Raw genomic sequence first — 25,391 nt, forward strand, 5'->3', positions numbered from 1 at the left:
ATACACTTTCTTTGATGGGGCATCACAACAAACTCTTTCTATATGAGGCTCAAGAGGCATAATCTGTTTGACCAACTCTCCAATTCTCATTCTCCTATAACATTGGACATTTGTCTAATAATTGTGCAGTTTTTTTCTCAGAAATTACTATTGCAAATTGCTTCTTTATCTACATCTCACCAAGGTTCATATATATGTTGATTCATTGGTTGTTATCAAATGGGTGTAAGGAACCTCTGGTCTAAAAAATTACACACTCCTTCCACTTTATCAAAATTTTATTCAAAAAACAAGGTCTTTTTCTCTCATATCTTTCTCACACATCTACAAGGAACATAAATAAATGATCGATCAAATTTCAAACAGAGGTTTGGCACTAGATAAAGGATAGTCGAAAATACAAGAAAACCATGAAGGAACCATCAAGAACCACCAACTATGCCCCCGGGCATGATTAGCACATCAACCTTCCTACATAACTCCCATATTTATTAGCAATTCCTATTTGATGAGCATATATCTGTTGCTTTACTTTAGTTTCTTTTTTCTCTACAACTACTATATTTTTTACAGCTTCTATAGGAAAACAAGTTTCTCTACATTATATTTTTGATCTACATGGCATAGTGTAGCACAATGGATTTCATTGGTTTATTTAGAATGGCTCCTTCGAGCTCTTTTTCCACTGCTAGACAAGATCAAATTTTGTCTTTTTTGTTCAATAAACCTAGACTCAGATGACATATACAACTATTTCATGTTTTTTTCCTCCAAAAAATCTATTTCTTTTTTATCCTATATATAGATGATATAAATTGCATTTTGGGGTTTTACGACCAAACTTTTTCTTGAGGCCAATCATCCATTCAAATGTTGCAACATCTACACTATGTGTGTGTGTGTGTGTGTGTTGTGTCAACTCGATATTTAGTAGTGAAGGAATTATACTTCTTCGTAGCACAAAAAAAGAGTGGTAATAAAAAAGTCTTATATTTTTTTACTTTCCATTAAAGTAATTTATTTATGGTTAACCGTGAAAGTTTTTTTTATTAATATTTTTATTTTTTAATGTAACTATTATTTAATTATTTTTAATATAACATTGTGGGACTACATCTCTCCTATATTGGATTATAGATTGCCTCTTTGGCTAATTTTTTTTTTCTCTTATATTGTCACACACAACACAACTATAGTGATTTCAAAAAGCTTCTCTTAATGCTTTTTCAGGTTAGAAATAAAAGACCAAAGAATCCCCAGTAATATCTTACCTTCTTAAGGTCTTATAGACCATATTTCTCTTAATGGAGATTTATCATTATTATAGTATTGCTATCAAGTAGTTGCATTGATTAACAATGATTTAAGGAAAAATGATAAATTTTATTGATTTTTAATGATGATATATGGTGAAAACTAATTTCTAACAATTAAATGGTTGCATTACATTGATTTCAGAAATCATATTATAAGTCAAAACAATAGAGTATATTTATTTCTACATACAATAATTTGAACAATCAAATGATTATAGCACGAAAGCATGGAGTTGGGTTACACTTTTTTGCGAAAGAGGGCATGTTTGGGTGGAAAAATCAATGGCTCGATTGGTCCTTTTTTAAGTGCTAAAAAGATAGATCGATTGAGGGTTAAAATCTAACCCTTAATTAAGCTATAATGATTTATTGAGCTATAGCGCTCAATCGAGCTTTAAGGGTCAATCGAGCATTAACGTTCGATCGAGCCCTTTTTTCTTATATATACCAGGCATGCGGTTTGCAATGGAACATTAAAATCAATCTCGCCAACCACCCCGCCAACATCACAGAGGCTCAAATGAAGGTAGGTACACTATCCTGTGGCTTTCTTATTTTTATTTTTTTTGCAAATGTAACAAATAATTAATTTGAAGATAAAAATAACCATGTACAAATACCAGGAAAATCAATCAATTAAAAAAAACAAGCATACAAAAACTATGAAAACCACAAAAAAAACCTTGAAAAAATGTTATAAAATCACAAAACCAACCAAGAAAACCATAAAAAAGACCCTTCAAAATAAGCTAGAAAACCATAACACCAACCTAGAGAACCATAAAAAAAAAAAGTCTTCAAAACAACCTAGAAAACACTTTGAAACCACACAAAAAAAACTATAACTTAGGTTTTAAATTTGTTTCTTACTTGCAATATTTTTTTGTATTAGACGCATATTTTATGATTTTGAATTGTAATTTAAACATTTTCTTCTAATTATTTTAGACTTTAATTTTTTTCTTTAGGAATTTTGTGAAATAAATTTTCAATTTTTTATAATTTTTTGTTATTTATTATGCATTTTTTAATTTCTAACAAATTTGACCAAAAATATACCCCAAAAAATTCCAAAATAGAAAAGAATGAAACTATAACCAATAAATAAATAAATTAAGAGCTTGAAATTGACACGATGAATATGGCTGCTCATAATGAACATCTATTTCTAAAATAAGAAATTTCACTTTATTTTATTATTTAAATTTAAATTAATTTATAATTTAAGTATCTTTTTAATAATAAATATAATAAGATTCTAGTTTTAAAAATTATATATTAATCATGAAAATAAAAATCTAAAAAAATAAAATTGTTATATATATATATATATATATATATATATATATATATATGGCATTAGGTATATATAATTATAACATTTCACATAATATATATAAACTTATATAACATAACATGTAACTATATATTTAATTATTATTTAACTATAACATCTCTCTCTCTCTCTCACACACACACATATATATAGTTTTACAACTATTTAACCTTATATATATATATATATATATATATATATATATATATATATATATATATATATATATATATATATATATATTTCATAACATAAAGTTATAACATAGAACTCTATAACATAAACATATAAAACATAACATGTAACATAACTATAACTATGTAATTATAAGGTTATAACATATCACATAGTTATATATATATATATATATATATATATGATATCAGATCATAACTAAAACTACAAATCATAGTTGTTTTCTCAAGGTTGTTCATGGACACTGAGTTCCCACTACATCCACGGGAAAAATCCAGGCAAATCAACCCGGAGGGACCTAACCCCAAAGGCATCAAAGATATTTGACCTCGTGTCCTCCCAATTGGCGAGATACTTAACAATGGAAACACGACCAACTGAGCTAACCCTTAGGGCTTACTACAACTCATATATATATGTGTGTGTGTGTGTGTGTGTGTGTGTGTGTGTGTGTGTATAACATAGTGTAACATATACATTGTGCATAATTTTAACATAATATAACCTATAACATTTAACATAGAATATATATATATATATATATTAACAATACATCATTCATATACATTAAATCCACCATGAAATGTGTATTTGGTCTAGTAAATAAAATCATTTAGACTCAAGTTTCTAATTTGTACCATATTGTTTCATTATGTAGTGTGTTGTACAAGAAAGATTGTCTTCATGTGCTTGCACCTAGTACATGTCATGTGTCAAAGTCAAACATTAAGAAAGTAAAGTATGATGTAGTATTTGGTTGGCATGAAATTTTATTAGTTTTGTAAATGGGTTTATTTCAATTTTTTACATATTTATTTGCATATTTATGTGCTATGAATAAAATGCATTCTTTTGGAATCAGAAAAAGTTTGAGGGTAGATTTGATCACTTCTTCTGATTGTGTTTATATGAAACTCAATGTACTTTGGTTGATAAATTATCAAAAAATGGACTCTAAAGTTTAGGACTTTAGGTTAGATTATTCTACTTGAGTTTAGAAATGGTTTTTTTGTCAACATTATTTTCTTGGATTAGTTTATATGTATTATATGTATTATATGTAATATGTCAAGGCATCCCATATACACCCCCCAACTGCAAGCCATCATAGTGTGAGAGGTTATATTATACATGGTCAGGCTCGTCATAGATCATGTAGCCCACCGAGACTTCATGTTCCCATTTAGATCCTACCTCTGATGCTAATCAGAGTGTTACAGGTAGTGATTATATCTCTATTGATGTATATGCTACATCTAGTGGACCTTCTTCGCCCATTTCAAGTACAACTCTTGCATTTTTAAATCCTCTATAAACTTTATATGTTTATGCCTTCAATTTTTCTTTAATTTTTAAATTGTCTTCAACTGATGTGTTTGAATTTAATGTATATGCTACATTTCTTATAGTTCGTTAACTATATAGATGTTAAATTATGTTTATAATTTAAAAGTCATCTATAGGTCGAATCTAAGGATTAGAGTGCAGCATTGATCCCTCTGTGGGATGATGTTATAGCTCAGATCACAATAGAGGAGGTTACAACTCGTCATACACAGATCACAATAGAGATACATAATATCCCTATCAATTCACTGACTCATCTTACATTGTCTTTGATGTTGGATAGCATGACTAGGTTGATTGAGACATACCAGAGGTTAGGCCCACATAAACACATATTACAGTTCATACATAGGGTTAGGAGGCATGAGGTTAGAGGTCTAGATTCTTGGGAGGTGATGAAAGAAGCGACTAAAGACTTTGATCTTTGGGGGGAGTTATTCAACATCCCTCTGAGTCTTCCTTCTAGACATAAAGGTCTAATCCCAATGAAATATTCTAGTAATTTTCATGCAACCCCTTTAGTTTATTATAGAATCATTGGAGCTTGGGGCAAGTTCTCCAACCATGACTAGGTCGCCATTTATTTTGCTAAACATTTATATGTAGAGTTTGTCTTACATATGACCTTGTATTACACTAATATTGGATCTCATTTTTATGGTATTGGCATGGGACATACCTATGAGCATGAGGGGGCTTGTAGGGACATTGGGCATTTACCACCACCTTTGAGTTTCTTGAAACTACCGTCTCAAAGCTTGGTATTACGTGGAGAAATAAAGTAATTGTCGCATCTTGGTGGTGAGATACGGGAGACTATTGCAAACAAGATGTGGGCATCATTTGCTAGTGCGCATGTTGCATTATATGGAGAGATTAGGAGACCACCACCACTACCTCGTGACCCACCGTGCCCTTATATGATGAAACATTTCTCGCGAGTTTACCCTTTGATCAACTTTTGACACATACATTTATGTATAGTGATGTCATTCACGAGACTTGGAGGTTGCATGGCCTGCGTGACATAAACTAAGTACATATATATACGAAGCTTTGACTCTTATTGTCAAATTATGCATAATTATTTATATTGAAATTTCTAGTTCATATTAGATTGCATAATTTATATTAATAAGTTCATGATAACATGTAGACATGTCCCAACCACGTGGATGAGCTTACGAGGTCATCCGAGGGGCCAGTTGATCAGCTAAGGTTTTCTCGACCAGAGCACAATTCCATGGGTTCTCCTCCACCTCCACCTCCGCCTTATATGTTCACTATTGTGGAGGAGAGTTGTTACGTACTACCACATGGACCAACTATTGAGCTGAACTTATTTATTCCTATTATTTCAACATTTTCTCTTTTTAATTTACATAAATATGCTAATTAATTTGTAGACTAATTATAATTTGGCCTTGCTATTGTGTACGCAGGCCCATATGCAAAGTGTCGTTGATGTCATTTTTATGTGGAGACTTGAGTGGGATGTTGAGTTTACAGGAACTGATGATGCAGTTCCATCAACGTAGGCCCCAATCATCAAGCCATGGGAAGGGGAGCACCAAACCTAGATTCATGATCAGATCCCCATCCTATCGGACTTACATTTGGATTAGACTGAGGTTAGTAGATTCATGTATATATGTAACTAAAAAAGTGTTTCAATACAATTTATTTCCATATTATTTATTTTATATAAACAATGATCTAATTAGTTTTAATTTGAATGTATTATATTGTAGTACCAACGTATGGACACTTACCTTGTGCAGCATAATTCACATAAAAGATATGGTGGTACTTAGAGTGTCATAGTTTGTATATTTTTCAAGCTCATTTCATATGGCATATTCACGTGTGTCATACAAACTTTGTATATTTCCATACATGGATAGTTTACGGATGCTTATTATTTCAGTTTATGGATGTTCATGTGATATTTGTAACTTGCATATACTTTCATATGGATAGCTTATGGATACATGTATTCACTATTTCAATTTATGGATTTGTATTAATCTTGGTTATGGATGCTCATTAATTTTTGAATTTTAAATGAATCTGTTGAAATTATTTCACTATTTTAATATTTTTTCTATATACTATAACTTTTATTAGCAAAATATATGTTCAATATTGATTTCCAGTTTCATAGAATAAGAAAATAAGTTCAATCTTAAAATGTATGATGCAAGTCACTTTGATACTTAAAATTAACTAAAGTCTATCATGTATCTATTTAATATTGAATATGGAAATAATTCCAATCCCACTTCATATTGGCTTTGTAGAAAATATCTTTTAGTGCAATCAACATGTACGTTATTACAACTCAATTTTAAAAATAAATTATTTGAATTATAAAGTAATCCATATATATATATATATATATATATATATATGAAAATTTATAGATATATATGAAAATTTTGTGACCCACCCATATATCATTGCATAGACAACTTTTTTAAGTATTTCAATCAATTTCTTATCTCAAATTTCAATTACAAAACACAAATATGATTGAAATAAGTTTTATTCAATTTTAATATTAAAAGATTTCATTTAAACAACAAATAGGTTTTATTCAACATTATTTATTTTGATATTATCTACAAGAGCTTATTCATAACATGATATAAGACAATCTTATTGAAATTTAATATAAGTGTCAAACAACAATATATGGCAACATTTCTATAGTTTTATATAACGGTATCAACTTTCCTAAATTTACAATTAGTTATCCCAAATACTTCAATCAATTCGTTATGATGGAAATTCAAGTTTTATTCAATTTTTAAAAATTCAAATATGATGGCAATCTCTCTTCTTCCCTCTCGCCCCTTCCATCTATATCTCTATCTCCTTATGTCTCTCTTTCTTCATCTCTCTATATCACCACAAAAACATACACATTGTTTCTATATATCTATCTATGTCTTCCCCCCTCTCCCTCTCCCTCTCTCTTCCCCTTTTCTACCATTGTCTCCCCTTCTATCTCTCCCTTTCTCTCCCCTTCTATTTATCTTCCCTCCCACTCTCCTCTCTCCCTCTCTCTCTCCATCTCCCTTGTCACTTCCTCTCTCTCTCTCTCTCTCTCTCTCTCTCTCTCTCTCTCTCTCGCTACGCCTTTCGCTCTCTAGATGTATTTCTTCTTACTTCCCTCTCTCTCCCCCTCCAACTCCTTCTCTCTCTCCCTCCCTCTCAAGTCCTCTCTCTTCCTTTCTCTCCCACCTCCCTCTATCTCTCCCCCACGTCACTTTCTCACTCTCTTTTTCTCTCTCTCTTGAGCTTCGTGTTGCAACTCTATTGACTGTCTACCTCCCTCTGTCATTCTCTCTCCCCCTGTTCTCTCCATCTAGGAGTCATTCTTTGTCTTTCTATCTCACCTCCAAACATAGACACTCTCTCTACATCTCTCCCTTGTCACTCTCACTCTCTCTCTTTCTCTCTCTATATGTTTTGAACAGATTCCTTCCCTACCTTTTTGTCCGACTCCATCTCTTGAGTTCCTTATATTTATCAGAGACTCTCTCCTCCTCTCTCTCTCTCTCCATATTTGTGTACCCCTCTCTCTCTTACCCTTCCCTCCCACTCTCTCACTTTATATTTCAAAAATTTTAAAATACTTTGACAATTAACATATATATATATATATATATATATATATATATATATATATATAGATATATATATCTTATTTTGTTGTTGTACGCTAATTTAACTTTTTTATATAATACATATTTAAAATGCAGGATTTCAAATGTGCATTGTACATTCACCTAGAGGGAAAATGATCATTTTCCTTGAAATATTATCTAAAATTTTCTAAAATATTAATGTTCCAGCTACCTCCATCAAAGCTACATAGAGTGTTTCATGTCTTCCAATTGAAACTATTTAGGTTTTATTTCTTTATAGGTAGTTTTAGATTATGATTACTTCAAGATTTTAAAAATATTATATATTCTATTATGTTAGATTTATAAAAAAATCAGGTTAAATAAAATTAGTAACATATATATTGTATGACTCTTTTTGTGTTAATGACTCAAATTAGTAACATACATATTGAAATGACTCTTTTTTTGTTAATGACTCATTTGTTGATGCCTATGGCCTATATCAACCACATTTATTAATGTGGTTGTGCTAGCATATATTATAATATAAGAGATTTTATATTATATTGATGTTAATAATGTTATATTAATCCAAAATTAATACTAAAAAAGTTGTTAGCTTGGTAGGACTACATCTTCATCATCTCCAACTTCTCACCCCGATCGAGGGGATAGCACAAGATTTGAACCCAAGACTTCCGGTTCAGTGAGACTTCATTTCCATGGCCATTGCCAATTGAGCTACCCCTAGAGAAAATTAATAAATTTAATATCAACATTAAAATATACTAATACTATTTTTTTATTAATATCATTTTATCATTTAATTTAATATAATAAAATTAATATTCTTTTAATATTAATATTTAATTTAATAAAGTTTTTATTAATATTTAATTTAATAAAGTTTTTACATGACATTATAACAAAAATTCTAATAAGATTTGGAATTTTAAAATGAGATAAAATTTTAATTCTAGATGATTCAAAAATAAAATTATAGATGCCTTATTGAGCATAATATGCTCGTCCATTTAGCAACCACTCTAGATCGATCTCCTATTAACTATGTAAATGGCTTTATGGAGATTTTAAATTTGAATTTGCCTATTAAGTTCTAAAATCAGCCATTTCAACATTCCTTCTCCAAAAAAGATTGCAACTCCATTTCAGTGCCATTTGAACACCCGTTCTCCAAAAAAGATTGCAACTCCATTTTAGTTGGATAATAACTCGATCTAGCAACAACTCTATTTTGATCTCCTATTAACCATGTAAATGGTTCTATGGAGGGTTTAAATTTCAAATTTACCTATCAAGTCCTCAAATTAGCAATTTCAACATCCCTTCTCCAAAAAAAATTTGCAACTCCATTTTATACCCTAGCGGAATTAGGGCTAAATTTATCCTCAATTGGTGTTCAAATTTGATTCATGAAGAATCCTCTATCCAATAGCATATGAGTTTAACATTTTTTAATTCATACTATATTTTTCATATAATTTCTTTTAAACTCAATGCAATTGAAATATTACTCGGCTAACTTCTAAAAATAATAAAAAATATCTTTTTGCATTAAAAAAAAAATTAATATGAGAAACTTAGCTCCCTTCTTGTAGATTATGCTCATATATATATATATATATATATATATATATATATATATATATTAAATTACACACTTTAGACTAAGTCATGCCACCTAGGCATATATCTTAAGATTGTGAAATTTTGTAAGGAGAAACATTTCATTTAATGGAAAATTGACATATTATACGATACAAAATTCTCGACTTCTAATCAAAATTCTAAATGCTTATACAAGTTTTGAAGACTTCAATTAATTAAAAAAGAAAAACTTGAAATTTTATTATCACATTTAACTAAACCCTATAACCCATCTTCATACTTTCATCCTATGTTAATTTCAACCTAATACAAAACATAAAAACAAAATTTTAAAGAAATTAATAAATTTCAAATTATTATATTAATTTGGAACATATACATAGATATTAGATACATAATGTTTCCTAATTTACAAATTTTGTCAGTGTACATAGGGGAGAAAAATAATTTACACACTTGAAACAAGATTAAATTTGAAATAATTACATTAGTGTTGAACATGATGATGATGATGATGATGGTTAACGTCCCCTGAGACCAAACATTGGTCTATCGGACCTAAAAACAAATTATTTAATTTGATTTAAGATTTTATTCCTATGCTCAAAAAGCTTGGAGAGAAGCCTTCCGAGCTCACTATAATTTTGACATTGTAAAAGGCTAGGAAGGTCAGTATTGTAACAAATATTGTGAAACTGAGATCTAATGTGGTTGTACGCGGGGCACTCTAAGAGGAATTGGTTTTCATCCTCGATGTTCCTATTCTCACATATATGGCAGATCCTTTCCATCCATGGCATTTTAGGAACTACCCAATGACCTGTTTCACTATGGAGCTCATGAGAATTCATTCTAATCTTTGCTATATTAATTTTCTTCTTTGAGCTAGTTAAAATAGAGAGATACTTTTGATCTTCTAAGGTGGGGTTGATGACCTTCTTATAATAACTTAATTTTCTTTTAGCCGCTAAATCTTTCTCACACCACATTTTTTCTTTGAACTTAGAAATAACAATATCTTTAATGTTATTTATGTCTTGCAATGCATCATTCTCATTGATCTCCCAATAGTTTAACCAGGCCCTTGTGTCTTTATGCCACCCCCGATTGAGCCTTAGGTGGTTTTGGCTGGAATTTAAAGCTAGCTTAGGAAGTCTATGATCATCTATGTTATTGAATTTTTTCTTGTACAATAGAAACCTAATCATAGCTAGGCTCTCAATAGGGGAAAGACCTGCTTCGATAAGGAGAATATGATAGGGTGTATTACTTTTAATTTTCAGGTTATAAGTTATAAAACGCTTCTGAATTTGCTCAATCTTTCTCCATGATTCTCTGGAGATGCTGCAACCCCAAACATCACAGCCATATAAGATAACAGGAGTGACTAAAGTTTCAAAGAGGAACTTCTTTTTATCCCACATTACGAGGTTTGCTATTTTACAATTATTTTCAAGACCAAAATAGGCTTTCCACCCCCCATTAATCCTTTTCTCAATGCTATGGTTCCAGTTTGAGCTTGTGATGAATATCAATTCCTAGGTACTTGTAAGAATACACTTCCTCCAAGTTATTATTTTCATACATAAAATTAGCGTAAGTGTCCTTCTTGGATTTGATAATCATAACTTTTGTTTTGTCAGTGTTAACAGTCATACCCATGGTAGAGCAGAAATCCTTAAGAAGCCTGAGTTGCTTATCAAGATCAGATGGGCACCTTCCCAAAAGAACAATATCGTCACCATAGAGAAGAAGGATGACGACTATCCCAGCTAAGATCGTGCCATCACATCCTGCTTCCTCTAAGTAGCCTTCAAGCTTATCGATGTAAATGCCAAATAGGGTAGGGGAGAGGGGGCAACCTTGTTTAACTCCGATGTTACACTTAATATCTTTTGACCACCCCTCATTGTTCTTTAGCTTGGCAATTACATTCTCGTATAACCTTATAGTGGCAGCTCTTAACTCGAGAGGAACCTTTAGCTCTTCTAATATATTCCAAAGGTTGTATCTAGGAACTCTATCAAAAGCCTTTCTAAATTCCACAAAGCAACAAAATAAATTGGATTTATCATTACGACATTCCTCCGCAATGATCCTAAGCGTAACGAGGTGGTCTGTTGTTGAGTGATGCCTTCTGAAACCGGCTTGGCCTTTAGCCCGCTTACCTTCATTTTCAAGCCATATGCTTGACTTCTTTTCCAAAATACTACCATATAACTTGGCTAAGAGAGGGATGATCATAATTGTCCGATAATTAGAGGGGTTATTTGTATCCCCACTTTTAAAAATAGGGATAATGAGGCTTTCAGTCCAAGGCTTAGGGAACCCTTGCTTGACTGCTTGATTGAAAAGCTTGTGAATGTGGGGGATGAGGACAGGACCTCCAATTTTTAAGATTTCCGCCTCGTAACCTTCAATGTCCTTAGCTTTCCCATTAGCGAGGTGATTAACCCCAAACTTAATGTCTTCTAAAGAGAAAACGTCTTTCGTTGTAAGCAGGGTTTCCAAATTATCCATGACATTTGGAGATTCATAAAGCTTTTTAAGATGGGAATTCCAATCGTGAAGAGCAATTTTATTATTATCTTTAGTCTTCTTAGTCAGAATCTGCCTCCAAAATTTCTTAGGAGCTACCTTAGAGAGGTGTAAGAGATTCTCATGTCTTTGACGAATGTACTGCCTCTTTCTCCTTTTAGTTAGGACTTTGTATATTTTTATCTTGTCCATTTTAAGAGATTCATCAACAGCTTCCTTAATTGCTCTCCTCGCACTTTTAGAATCTTTGTCATACCATGGATTGGTTTTGCTATTTCTTTTATTATTTGAAACTTCAATTGAGAACTTGTTAATAGAATATGAGAGGGTTGTAGTAAAATTATGGTAGAGGTCTTTTATGTTGTCTATACTAGATAAAGGAAGCAAAATCGTTTTTAATTCATTTAGAAAGAGATCATTCTTATTTCTATCAAATATTAAGTTCTTTTGGCTGTAAGTATTATTTTCTGTGGGAACTCTATCCATGAAAAAATTGAGAGTTATAAGTAAAGGCCTATGATCAGAGTCAGGTTCGTGGTCATTTAAGATATCAAAATTTATTATTTCGTTGTATAATGGGAGATCGAAAATAACGTAGTCTACCACGCCGCTACCAAGTCCATGGATATAGGTCATCTTGCTGGAATTGGGCCACTTCTTTAGACCGTTGCAGATTATGAGATCCTGAGCACTACAGAGCTTGACTAGCTCCGACCCAAACAAATTTTCCCCGAGGTCTTCAGAGCTCCTTTTGTACCTACTAGCCAAAGTAGGGTCTTTGTCTAACCAAAGAGGATTAGGGTTGGAATGATTGCTTAGAATAATAGCTTGGTTGTTTGAAGTTCGAGCATTAAAGTCACCTATTAAAAGGATATTACCATCATTCCTTAAGCTAGAAATATCATTCTCTAAACCATTGTAAGGGTTAGTTTTATCTAGATTCTTCTTCTTATAGAAGTTAGAATTGATGGGGGGAAAATAACATATTGCTATGTAGGACTTTTTATTATTAATGTCTCTGATCTCTATCCAACTATATTGGTTGTGAGGGTCGTTTTTATAAATTTTAGCATGGGGGGAGATGTTCTTCTTAATGTAACAAGTTATTCCTCCAATGCCTCTATGGGAGGATTGCTTTTTCCAGGTAGACCATAGCGTAAAGCCATCTATGTTAGGGACCTTAGATTCTTCATGCTCCCAAGTTTCAACAAGCAAAATAATATCAACATCATTTGAAATCCAACTTAGCGTGGGGCCTTTGTTCCACGGGAAACCCCGACAGTGCCAACAAAGGATCCGGAGCATGTTTAATTGCTATTGGTTACTATCTTTTTGGTTTCTATCTCGAATAAAGGCTTTTCTATTTCTCATTATTGCCCATTCCTTCTTTTCTAGCTTCTTTTACCTTTTGAACCTCCTTTCTTAATTCTGCTTGATCTTCTGGAATGATATCTTCATTTATGAATATTCCTGTTCCTTTTAGACTTGAGGTTTTTCTAAGTATGTCATACTTATGATTAGTAGAGCTCACCTTTATTCGGATTATTCTTCCTTTATTTTCAGTGAATTTCCCCAACCTTGTTGCTTCTGTGAGACACGTTGTTTCAATTTGTAATTTATTATGTAGTTCTGTCTTGGCTATGGCTAAAGTATCCTCATTTACTTCCTCTTTTAAACCAAAGATTATAAGGTTCAAGGCCCTTTTGTTATGTTCGTGGTCTAATTTTATTAATTTGTTCATTTCATCTTTAATTGGTTTGATATCTAATTTGTCTACCACATTATTTAGGGTGAGGCGGTTATTGACTTTTTCTTCTAGATCTTTAATCATGTCCTTCATTTTAAAGCTCTCTAAAGCATCTCCTTGCTGGGATGTTTGGTTAGTATCTTGGTTTTGTTTTTCTATAACCTGCAACCTAGTCTCTATTGCCACCATTTTATTCTCCAATAGTTCTATTTTATTTTCTATTTGTTTTTGGATTGTGTCTTCAAGAGATGAAAATTTATTTGCCAACATGGCTTCTAACTCTGTTTGTAGCTTGACTTCTCTTTCTTCTCTACGTTTCTCTACAAATTCTATATACTCATAGAGGCCTTGTAGAGTAACTGTGCTAGGTCTACCTTTGGTAATCTTTGGTAGCTGTGGTGAAATATTCATACTTGAAAATATATGACCAAGTATGTATTAGAAAAAGATAAGGAAAGGAAAGTGTGCACCTGATATCAACCCTGTTTGTAGATCGCATGTGCCCACCGTAGCCCGCAGACCTGATTGGATCGAAAGATGTTGTCGACGGACCCAAGATCACCAAAGAGACCCTTACTATTTGAATGTAAGCCTCAGAACCAAAATCACCGAAGGGCGAGCGAGCCTCAGAACCAAGATCACCGAATGTGTTTTCAGAACCAAGATCACCTAATGTGTTTTCAGAACCAAGATCACCGAATGTGTTTATATATGCGAGCCTCACAACCAAGATCGAATGCGAGGATTTATATATACATTTTACGCGATACCGGAGCCTCAGAACCGGAGCGAGGATTATGCGAGCCTCGAGATAGCCGAATGCGTTTAAATATGCGAGACCGGAGCCTCAGAACCGGAGCGAGGAAGATCACCAATCTTTGGATTTATGCGAGCCTCTGGATCGCCCGAATGCGTTTAAATATGCGAGACCGGAGCCTTCGAGCCGGAGGAGGAATCACCGAGGATATTGATCACTGAATGCGTTTAAATATGCGAGACCGAATGAGTTTAAGTATGCGAGACCTTTTAAATATGCGAGCCTCACAACCAAGATCGAATGCGATGATTTATATATACAGTGATACCGAATGAGTTTAAGTATGCGAGACCGGAGCGTTTATATATGCCAGACCAGATGAGATCGATACGCGATACCGGAGCCTTTTAAATATGCGAGCCTCAAGATCGCCCGAATGCGTTTAAATATGCGAGACCTGCATTTATATATGCGAGACTGAAATTGAAATATGCGAGATCTACGTTTATATATGCGAGACCTGCGTTTAAATATGCGAGACTGAATATGCGAGACCTGTGTTTATATATGCGAGACCGGAGCCTAGAACCGATGCCTTTTTAAAATCACCAAGGATATTGATCACCGAGGTTATTGCGAGACCTCGGTGATCAATATTTATATATTTTAACCCCTCATCTACTTTTATAACCACAACTATTATAATTTACGAAAAAAGAGTCCGTTATAAAAAATCCAATCGAGATTACTGGTCAATTTTATACGCCACCTCTCTGTTCCATGCCCGGCGACAAAATTTGCCCCACGCTCTATCGGGAATCGGGATGTTGCCTTCTGGCCATATGGTAAAGGCCGGCACGCACTAAAACGATAGACCATATGTGTGTCAAATGCATTCTTAAAAACAATTAACAGAATCTCATGAACAACGTTTTCCTATAAAAAGCACCAGTCGAAATCTCTGCTGTTACATTGCTATAGAACAATCGGTTCGAGGTTATGGCTTCTTCACCTGAAACCCATATCTTATGGTTCCAGAAAGCCGTATCCTCCATGAACATTTACCAGGTTGGAGCAGCTAAACGAGAAAGTGTCTTAGTTTTAAAACTAGTATTTTTCTAATGTAAATGTTTAGAAAGTTTTCTTCTTTATTTTTTAATTTAATTTGTTTAGAATTTCGTAACATTAATTGAAATCACACATTTGATAGGTGAATTTTTATAATCCAAATATAAAAAATTTAAGGGTGATGAATTTATATATAATCAACAAAAATCAGTTTAAACAACATAAATAAATTTATATAATAAAAAAACCAATTTAATACGGATGATCATTTTCACTTAAATCTAACCAAAAATCTACTATAAATTCCAAAAAGTCTGCTCCTTGCTAAATCCAGCAGATCTGTTAAAAAAACCTCACCTCTCGAGCTTCTGTCAACAAATTACAGAAGTTGTATCACTGATAGACGATTTGACTGCCTTATATAACGGAGACCAATGTGGTCATGGCTTTTTAATATTCCTCAGGCCATCCCTAGCCCTCCAAATAAGTTCATACTTTCAATGTTCAACCATGCCAGGTTGAGGTCGTCGAGTGTTGTGATAGGCTCGGCATGCTTCCCTGCCATAACTGAGATTAGATACTCAAATACAACTTCTTGGCAGGGAATGGTTAGACCCATCTGCTGATCGAATCCAAACTCCTCCTCGGCCTTGCGGAGGAGCGAACGGAACAGAGGGTGGTTGAGATATGAAGTGGGTATGATAAACCGCCTGCGCTCGCTTCCCACATAGACCGGAATGTGACCCTTGGGAATAATGTTCCGCTTCTCTAAATCTGCATGCCCCCAATCCAGCCTTGAATAGCGCCATCTCTTGAGCAAAAAAGCCTTTCGGGCATTGACAATCCCTTGGCATTTCCTGGCCATCTGCGTGAGGAGAGGATCTTGGATTATCTCGTTCCCCTTGCCCCTCCTTCCAATCGCTACTACACAGACTGAGAACCTTGAATCAATAGAACAACAGAAAGCGGGAGGATAGATCGGCTTGCGTATATGAGAAATACAGCTTCTTGATATAAATAGTATCAATCAGCCAAGCGAAAGCTGGACAATTGTTCTGGTTCACAATATTAACAAAAATGTAATACAAAGGAATGACCGGGTAAGAGAAATTAGAGGAATCTCCTCAGGGAAGTTCGATAGCACACGGGTGCCACATGTCCTTGGACATTCTGGAGTCATGATTCTATCTAGTGGTTGTTTTGTTATTAGCGAGTTAGTGAAATTAAATGGTTTATAAACATTCAATTAGATGCATTAAATGGTTTATAAACATTTATGAAGTATTCCAGAATTAGGTTGTTTATAATCAAACATTCAATTAATGTATAGGTTGTTTATAATCAAACATTCAATTATGTACATTATAATTGGTTTAGAAACATTTATATGAAGTATTCAAGAATTATTTTGCAAATATAATTTAATTAAAATATTTATTAAGTATTAATAAATTATTTTGTATATTTTTTTATTCAGATTAGGGGCTTATTTATTGGATGTGTAACTTATGTTTTAAATAGAAAAAATAATGTCTATTATAATTAAAAAATGAACATGTTGTAAAATAATTAGAAGTAAAAGAAATGTTTAAATCATATATTTAAATCTTACACATCTATCTGTGCTTTTTTAAAAAGAATTAAAAATTAAAATTATATTCTGAATAGAAAAATGATGTATATAGAAAAACAAAATTATTATTTTTATTTGGTCCTATATATATTCTATTTAGAATTCAAAAATATAATTTAAACTATGATAAATAACACATCGTATATTGTACTTTAAAAACGTTTGCACTGGAAGAAATTTTATCCCTTTCCGCTCATGTGAGATCCATATTTGAGATGGATCTATGAGGGGATGTGTAAGTTTTTCCGTCCATCGTGCCCTTTCAAAATAAAATTAAAAATTAAAAATTATGTTCTAAATAGAAAAATTATGTCTCCTATAATAAAAAAAAAAAACACAATATAAAGTAATTAGAAATAAAAAAAAAATGTGTGAATCAAATGTTTAAATCTTATATTTTCATCGAAGAAATTTGATCTCTAAGTTTATATTAAATTCATACTTAAAATAGATTTATACTAATATTAATAAAAATAATTTAAACAAACTTTATGCCCACCAAATAATTTAGACAAATATTATGCACACCATAATTTATTGGATTTTGATTTTACCAACATTAATGTTGAACTAAATTTATATAAATTTAAAAAAATAAATAAATTAGATTAGATGAGATGAGATGATAAGGATTTAAACGAGAAACTATGACGATATAGAAAATTGTCAGTTCAAGGTCATGGTTCCACGAAAGGGACACCAACCTTCCATGAGCATCAACATTGTATATTGAATCTTCATGTACCTTTAGCCTATCGTCGCATGTATGGCAAGTTTGTATATCATGAACGTCCATGTTTTGCAAATTTAGTTATTGACATAATCGGTTAAGCTCTCATTCTTATAAAGGTACAACTTAGCCATAATATATATATATATATATATATATATATATATATATATATATATATAACATGTGGAATTAGTATTTTAATTATTTATTAAGTATTTGGGTTTTTTTAATTATTGTAAATTTCAAAATATTCCACAACTTTGATAGATGTAATTAAATCAATAATGTGAAATTAAGTTTTTCCTACCAAATTTCCAAAATATTTCAAAATTACACTTAAATATTCAAAATCTTCCACAGGATTACGGTAAGTTCTATTAGCATTATGCTAAACTCCATTCCCATATGTTTCAGTGGAATTATCGTTCGAAATTTATTATTGAATACCTAAAATATCATATCATTTGAAACCATTATCGTTCGAAAAGCAACTGACCCCGCTGTCGACCAGGCTGCATCATTTGATTTCCAGTGTGATCTGGCAACCAGTTGAATTTTGTCTCTCCACATTCATGCACTGCATTTAAATCAATACATCTTATCTGCGTGTGGCCACACACCAGTAACACGCTCTCCAAAAATATCTACCTCTCGGCACCAAAAACTTGGCTGATATTTTGAATAGCACATGGATAGACGGGAAGTTCAAACACGTATCCTTGTTTAGACAGATAGGCTGCTGTTTGGATAAGAGAATAGTTAATGGCATTTATTGAACAACTACTTTTGAAAAACTCAACCGACAACGTGTAACTTTTAGCTTCTCACAGACATGTATGTACTTCAACGTACTTTTCAGTGTACCGTCCACTCTTACACAGGTGACATAAGAATTTCATAAGTTTTACGGGTTTTACGGAACAACGTTTTCCTTTGGCAGAGAAATAGTTGAAATTGTAACTTCAGCCAAGCCGGCTTTTTGGGGCAGACTTTTCCGTCGACAAATTCCGTTAGAGGTTGCAAAGATCGTGTCAATCTGTGCTTTATTTTGGAATAACAAGTTCAGAATTTTAATTATAGAGTTATCAAAATTTTAATGGTAGATATGTTTGGAGCATGTTTCAAGAATGTTTTCTGTTTGGTTAAGAGTTTGTTTTTTCTTACATAGAAAATAGGTTCACGGTTCAGAGACACGTTGCAGGAATGAAAGTCTGTCCTCTTATTGATCATAAGCAATTACAGGTGACCTGATTTTCTTTGAATAACACTGAGATATGTCAGTCTGTATTAACAAATTAACCTCTAGGTTATGATATGATTTCCAACAGTTTAAAAAAAATTAACTCAACATAATATCTATAAACTAATTTTCACTGAATTTTAGCGATTTAAATTTTTTTTAGTAGAAATGAGAGTATAATATTTAAATTGAAGTGTGGTTCATCTGCACCTCATGATGAACTACACTTTTTGGTTTGAAAGGCGTGGGCCAAAATTTCTCTTATGTGATTTCTACGGAAGATTTTTCTTAATTTATTATGGATCAAAGAACCATGAATATAGAAAATATTTTTATTGTTACATGATTTCTTAAATATATTTATATATGTTTTAATATATATTTTTATTTTAGAAAGAGTTTTTTAGAGTTTTAATTTAATTATCAATATTAAATAGATGGTAAGAATTTAACTTCTATTAAATATTCATTAAATATTTAATTAAAAAATATAATGCCATAAGTATCACTGAACTTTGATCCATTAGTGCTTTACTGTGTTTTCCTTGTTATTTCTTTTTTAAATTTACATATGTTTAACAAGCATGGGGCTTTGAATGAATTGATAATGAATGGATGTACTTTTAAAGCATTCTTTGTGAAAATGCCACTGATCCAAATTGCCCCATAACTTAGTTGACAAAGTAAAAACAATAATTTAAAATAAAGTGATTAGGACTTCTAGAATTTTAATTTACTTATTTAGGGATTTATTCTAAATTGAATATTCTAGATTACTCTTAGTAGTGGTCACAGACCAAAGATTGATATTTATCCTAAAAGTAGTTATTCCATTTTTTATTTTTCTATTTTAATTATCAATAACTCTTAGGTGGATAGTATATTTAACCTACATGGAATACTCTACAATATTCGTAATAGTAGTCACACAGCAAGGTTGATAATTATCTCAAAAGTATTTATGCTCTTTCTCCCTTTTCAATTAAATTAAAAATCTCCATGGTTAAAAATCTTGTTACATGTTTTTAAATGTATATATCTTTAACTCATACATGAATTTTTTATATAATAATAACAATAATATAAAAGAAAGTGATATTTTAGTTAATTTTAATGATTTTATTTTCAATCTTGACAAAACTAGATGTATCATGAGGTAAGTATTTGATGTCTATTGATACCCACCATTTAATTTATATGGCTTCCCTAGTTTTAAGTTGTTAAGTCTAGACAATCCTAGTGTCCTATAAATTTTGTAGAGTGTTCAATCCATTTTGTATTAAAAAAATTCAATTTAAACAACTAATGATCCCATGAATAATATGTCACCCAATTTCAATTTTTTTTTTTGTAAGTTAGTAAAAAAATATTTATATAAGTATAAAAGGTTTTACATTGATAGCATAGGGTGGCCATATGATATAACCGGCCTAAAGATGGCCATAGAGAGAACAAGCCTAAGGATGGCCATGAAATAAAGTCCATAACACAGGGAAAATTAAAAAGCAGAAAAATTGGAATCATGCATCTTGGGCTTGATCATTATTGCATCCTTTCGTTCCTTTCTTCTTTGTGACTTCGGTCCAGATTGTTCTAAAAATCTAAGGAGGCATCCTTGTTAGAGTTTGAGGAGGTTGATTCATGGTTGTGCTTCACAACACCTGTCAAAACATTGTTACTGAGTTCTTCTCTTTTGGATGACAAAACTTGGATCTCCTGACCTCCTTCACGAGGCTTTTGGAGATCTAAATTTTGAGCCTCGTCTAATGATAACATGCCATCATCATACTCATCATCTTCATGATTAATGAAGAGGAGTCCTCCTCTTCTTGATGAGGTGGGTTGCATGGCTTCCGTGCTTTAGATCTCGGTTTCTGTTTAACTAGTTTTTTAGAACAAGAGTTTTGAAGATGACATTTTTTATGGCAAAGTCGACACAAAAAAACAATGTTCTCATAGTCTAGTTGTTGGGTCAAGTGAAAATCACTTATTTTTATATTAATTTGATCAGGAAAGCCTTTGTTGATGTTAATTTCTACACAAATATTTCCATAGTTGAAGACTCCACACTCGTTCACGAGGGATCAGTAACCAAAAAATGACCCAAGTTGTTTCTGATACCCAAAAACACTAAAGAATGCCATAGATGGGCTGAAAAATTCAGGAGCCTAACCCAAATGGGAATATTTGTGATCATAGTTATGGAGGGGTCAAAATTTGGGGGGTCAAGAAGAGCCCATCTCTTCCCCAAAACTAGGGCATAGCATTTTGATAATTTGCATCATTGTAAAAAATGACAATGAAGAAACCCTTAGTATATAAGAGGATCTTGCAAGCTTTGGTCCAATTCGAATGGATCCATTGGTAAAGGTCTATTATACATGGCCATATCCCATTGAAATGATAGATGAGACCATTACCTGCCAACAACTCATAGAATCCATAGAGATGTCGATGAGTGATTTCTACTTAAGGAACATCCTCAACTTTATCTAATATATAAGGAATCAGAGAAACCTGGGTCTGAGCCACCTTGCCTAAGGGCATGAGACATTCTTGAGGTGCTTCTACACTTTGGGGAACCTAGTTTCAAACTGAAACTTTGTAAGAGGAGGCTTAGGAAGAGGAAGGATTTCCCAAAGCTCCCCCATGTAGTCGAAGATCCAAGAATACTCTGACATGTCTGCATATATTACAAATAGAGAGATGAAAGATACCTTCCATTTTCTTACCTTTGAAAAGAAGGCGTTGTAATCTAGAAGGTATCCATGTTTTGAGTTCCAATTATAGCTTAAGGTATTTTACTAGAACCTTAGCTCTTCAACCCAAAAAAACATAAAATGCCCAAAAATCAATTTGATGAAGATTTTAAAAGGCCTAAAAGCAGTGGCAAGCTTAGCCTTCTCACTAGTGGCTTCCCCTGCATCAATTTGCTTCTGAAACCCCGGTATAACCTGAGGGCAAGGGGTTTCATATTCTAGGGTTTTAGGTGAGGGCTGTCACTCAACAACCCAAGCTTCTTCATGATAGGGTTCTTGTTCAACAACCACCACTTCACCAATATAAAGATCTTGCTCCAAAACCACAACTTCTCTATTATAAACACCTCCCCCATTCATGAGTAAACCCTTGTCGTTAGCTTCATTACCTACTATCGTCGTGGTTACAACCTCTGTGTCATCCACAGTCCCAGATTCAATGACACTAATAATAATATTTTCAACATGAGACACATATTCACCTTGATTTTTACCCTTGATGAGAGCTAAACCCTCAATTTCATCCTCTCAAATGGTGGTTTTCACAGGGTTAATGAGTTGCAACATCACAGCTTTTACCAACTTTTCAAATAAAACAAATTATTAATAAATCCATCCCCCAATTTCAATGGAAAGAAACTAAAAAATGAATTTAAGTATTTAAAAAAAACATTTTACCAATAAATTTACTTATGTATAAAAAAATTATAAAATTCAATGATATATAATATCCTGTTTAATTTTCACACTCACACATCAATAAAACCAACTAATCATCCTTATTTTACACTCACAAATTAATAAAACCAATTAATCATTACTATCATTGTTAAATGATAAAGTTGTGGATATTGATGTTCTCAATTGACCATGTAGAAAAATTAAATTAAATTGTTTTAAATATTATTTATAAAGAACGGAGGACTAACCAAATTAGAAACAGTATTATTTTAATTAATTTTGACTATACAAATGTTTTATTTAAAATAAATAAAATAATTTAAACTATTAAAAACATAAAAAAATAAAAATAAATAATATTAAAATATTTAAAAAAATAATAATTTGTTTAATATCAAATGGGCCCTTCTCCTTTTTCACCGTACTCATTGTATTTACAAAGACATATGTTTTAATATGTAGATTTACATGTACCTAAGAAGAAGTTAAACTTATATTCTAAATATATAATTATGTGTGTGAATTATATTAGAATCATTTTACAAATATGGAATTCAAAGTCATATAGCCCCATGTTTTATATGTGAAGAATAAATTATTATATAATGTAATTTTTTTTTTTTTAATTTGAAGGTTTTTTTTTCAACTTATAATTATTTACATCACATACAACAAAATATAACAATTTTTATGTTTCAGTAGATATAAAATAGGATTTTGTTGCATTTGCAAATTCTATAGACAAAGATTCTACACTAATAGCTTCCATATGATCTGCAAAATTAGCCTAATAACAAAATGAACTTGCTGTGCATAAAACAACTATAACTTAGGATGGATTGGAAGGTCGGGCTTCATCCTTGTCCATCCAAGATATAGACTTCCCTCTTGCTTATTCCTCTAGATTATGTGCCTTCTCCAATTGGTTCTTGTGCCTCCTCTATGCTCAGAAACCATTTCCCTATTAAAAGTTCATTCAACTCTGGGAAAATACCATCACTAACAAGCTCTGAGTTGCGGGACATTAGTTCTGGCTCAAGCCTAATGAATTTCCTTTCAATGCTCACCTCTAAGATCTCAAATTTATCTTCCATTAGGGTTGCATTTTCTTACTCGTCACTCTCCATCATATCTATCTGACAAGTTAGGAGAACAAGGAAACCCATCAACAGTTTGAAGAGAAATTATGTTTCCCTCTTCCACCTTGTTGCTTCATCCTCCAAGGAATGAATGCCTTATGTTGCCATCACTACATAGCTTACCATCAGACCTGAGCTCGAGAAGCACTGAGAGAAAGTAAGAGTGGCTGCTCAAACAACCAAAGGAATTACCATATATAGGTCCCCATCTACTAGGAATTCCCCATCACTCACCACTATCCGCATTGAGCACATATATCTACTAATCTCCATGAAAATCTCATGCCTTTCCTTTGCAAGAATCTAGACCAAATTGTTTTCTGTTGAATTAATGAAGACTTGAGGAGAGAATTAAATTTTGTCCCTTTGGCATTAATATTTACCTATGGGAACCTACATCATTAACAAGGAAAATTTTAAGTATGGAGATTTATCTTAAATAAAATAAACCTTGGTGAATCTTACTGTTGTAGCGGCTACAACCACCCTCCAAAATTTTTACTTAGCTTCGTTTTGGAGCCTCCCTACCAACCTTTCACATCACCTTGTCTTTCTTCATCAAGTACACAAGATTCAATGTTTTTCTTGCACCAAGACAGTCTATCGATCAAAGCTTGATGCATTCCCCTCACAGGTTGTTCATTCGCAATTGGTCTAGCTGCAGGGTGAGAAGCTCCCCTAAGAAATTGTGCAATTCTGGAGGGAAATGAGCCTTCCCTCCAAAAATTGTGCAATTCTATTTAGGAGCCTGCTGAGCCCCAGAATTGCGTAGTCCTGTCAGTCAGGCTTCACCCAGAAAACTATGCAATCCTTCCCAGGAGGGCTGCTCAGCCTAGGAATCGCACAATCTTGGGCAGCAGTTAGTTGCCCTCCCCAGAAATTGTACAAATGTTCTGGGAAGCCAGCCCAACTCCCATCCAAAAATGTGCATTTTCTCCCAGCAGTTAAGCAGCCTCTTGCATGTGCAGTTGGGTTGACCTATTCCACCCCGGACCAAGGAAACTTGACGTGCATGCATGGCTTGCTTTTTCCTGAAATAAAAAAACGCAACATGCAAAAAGCATCCCTTGACTTAGGGAGATATTTTTAGCATCTCGAGGTTACATGCAAAGTTTGTTTTAGAATCTTTCCTCCAAGTGTCGCTTTTTACTAGATTTGTGGCATGCACAGACCATGAACCCAAAAATATTTATTCGACGCATCAGGTCTCATTATTTCACATCGATCTTAAAGCTCTAACATCCCACAACACATCCAGGATTCTTCGACACATCTGTCTTAGCTATTCACAGTAAGTGGTCTCAACTTGTATTTTTCGACATTTCTGTTGCTTTTTGTGTTTTCACTTGTGTGAGTGATGATTGCTTGATTTATTTGAATGCTTTCTATCCTTTACATACATACTGGATTGTAATAGAATTGTTTCAATTTTTGTTGCTATCTCACTGTTGTCGCATGCATGAAAATGTTTTGCACTAACAGTCGTCGACTCGGCTACTCGCTTCACCACATGCATGTTGATTTGTTTGCCAAATATTTCATTCCATGTTTTCATGCATGATCAATCAATTCTACTTTCACTTAAAGTTTCCATGCATTCACTTTCACATTTTCTTTTAGTTGCCCGTCGGTGAGTCT

At 32.7% G+C, this 25,391-nt stretch overlaps 1 pseudogene; it reads right to left on the reverse strand.

Annotated features, from left to right (window-relative positions):
• Window positions 1-16,013: 16,013 nt before the first annotated feature.
• LOC149212771 (auxin-responsive protein SAUR50 pseudogene) lies at window positions 16,014-16,696 on the reverse strand (annotated as a pseudogene).
• Window positions 16,697-25,391: the final 8,695 nt, after the last annotated feature.

This window comes from Pinus tabuliformis, chromosome 1_1, assembly GCF_031772625.1.
Source record: "Pinus tabuliformis cultivar Carrire ecotype Pingquan chromosome 1_1, CPIR1, whole genome shotgun sequence".
Taxonomy (NCBI): domain Eukaryota; kingdom Viridiplantae; phylum Streptophyta; class Pinopsida; order Pinales; family Pinaceae; genus Pinus; species Pinus tabuliformis.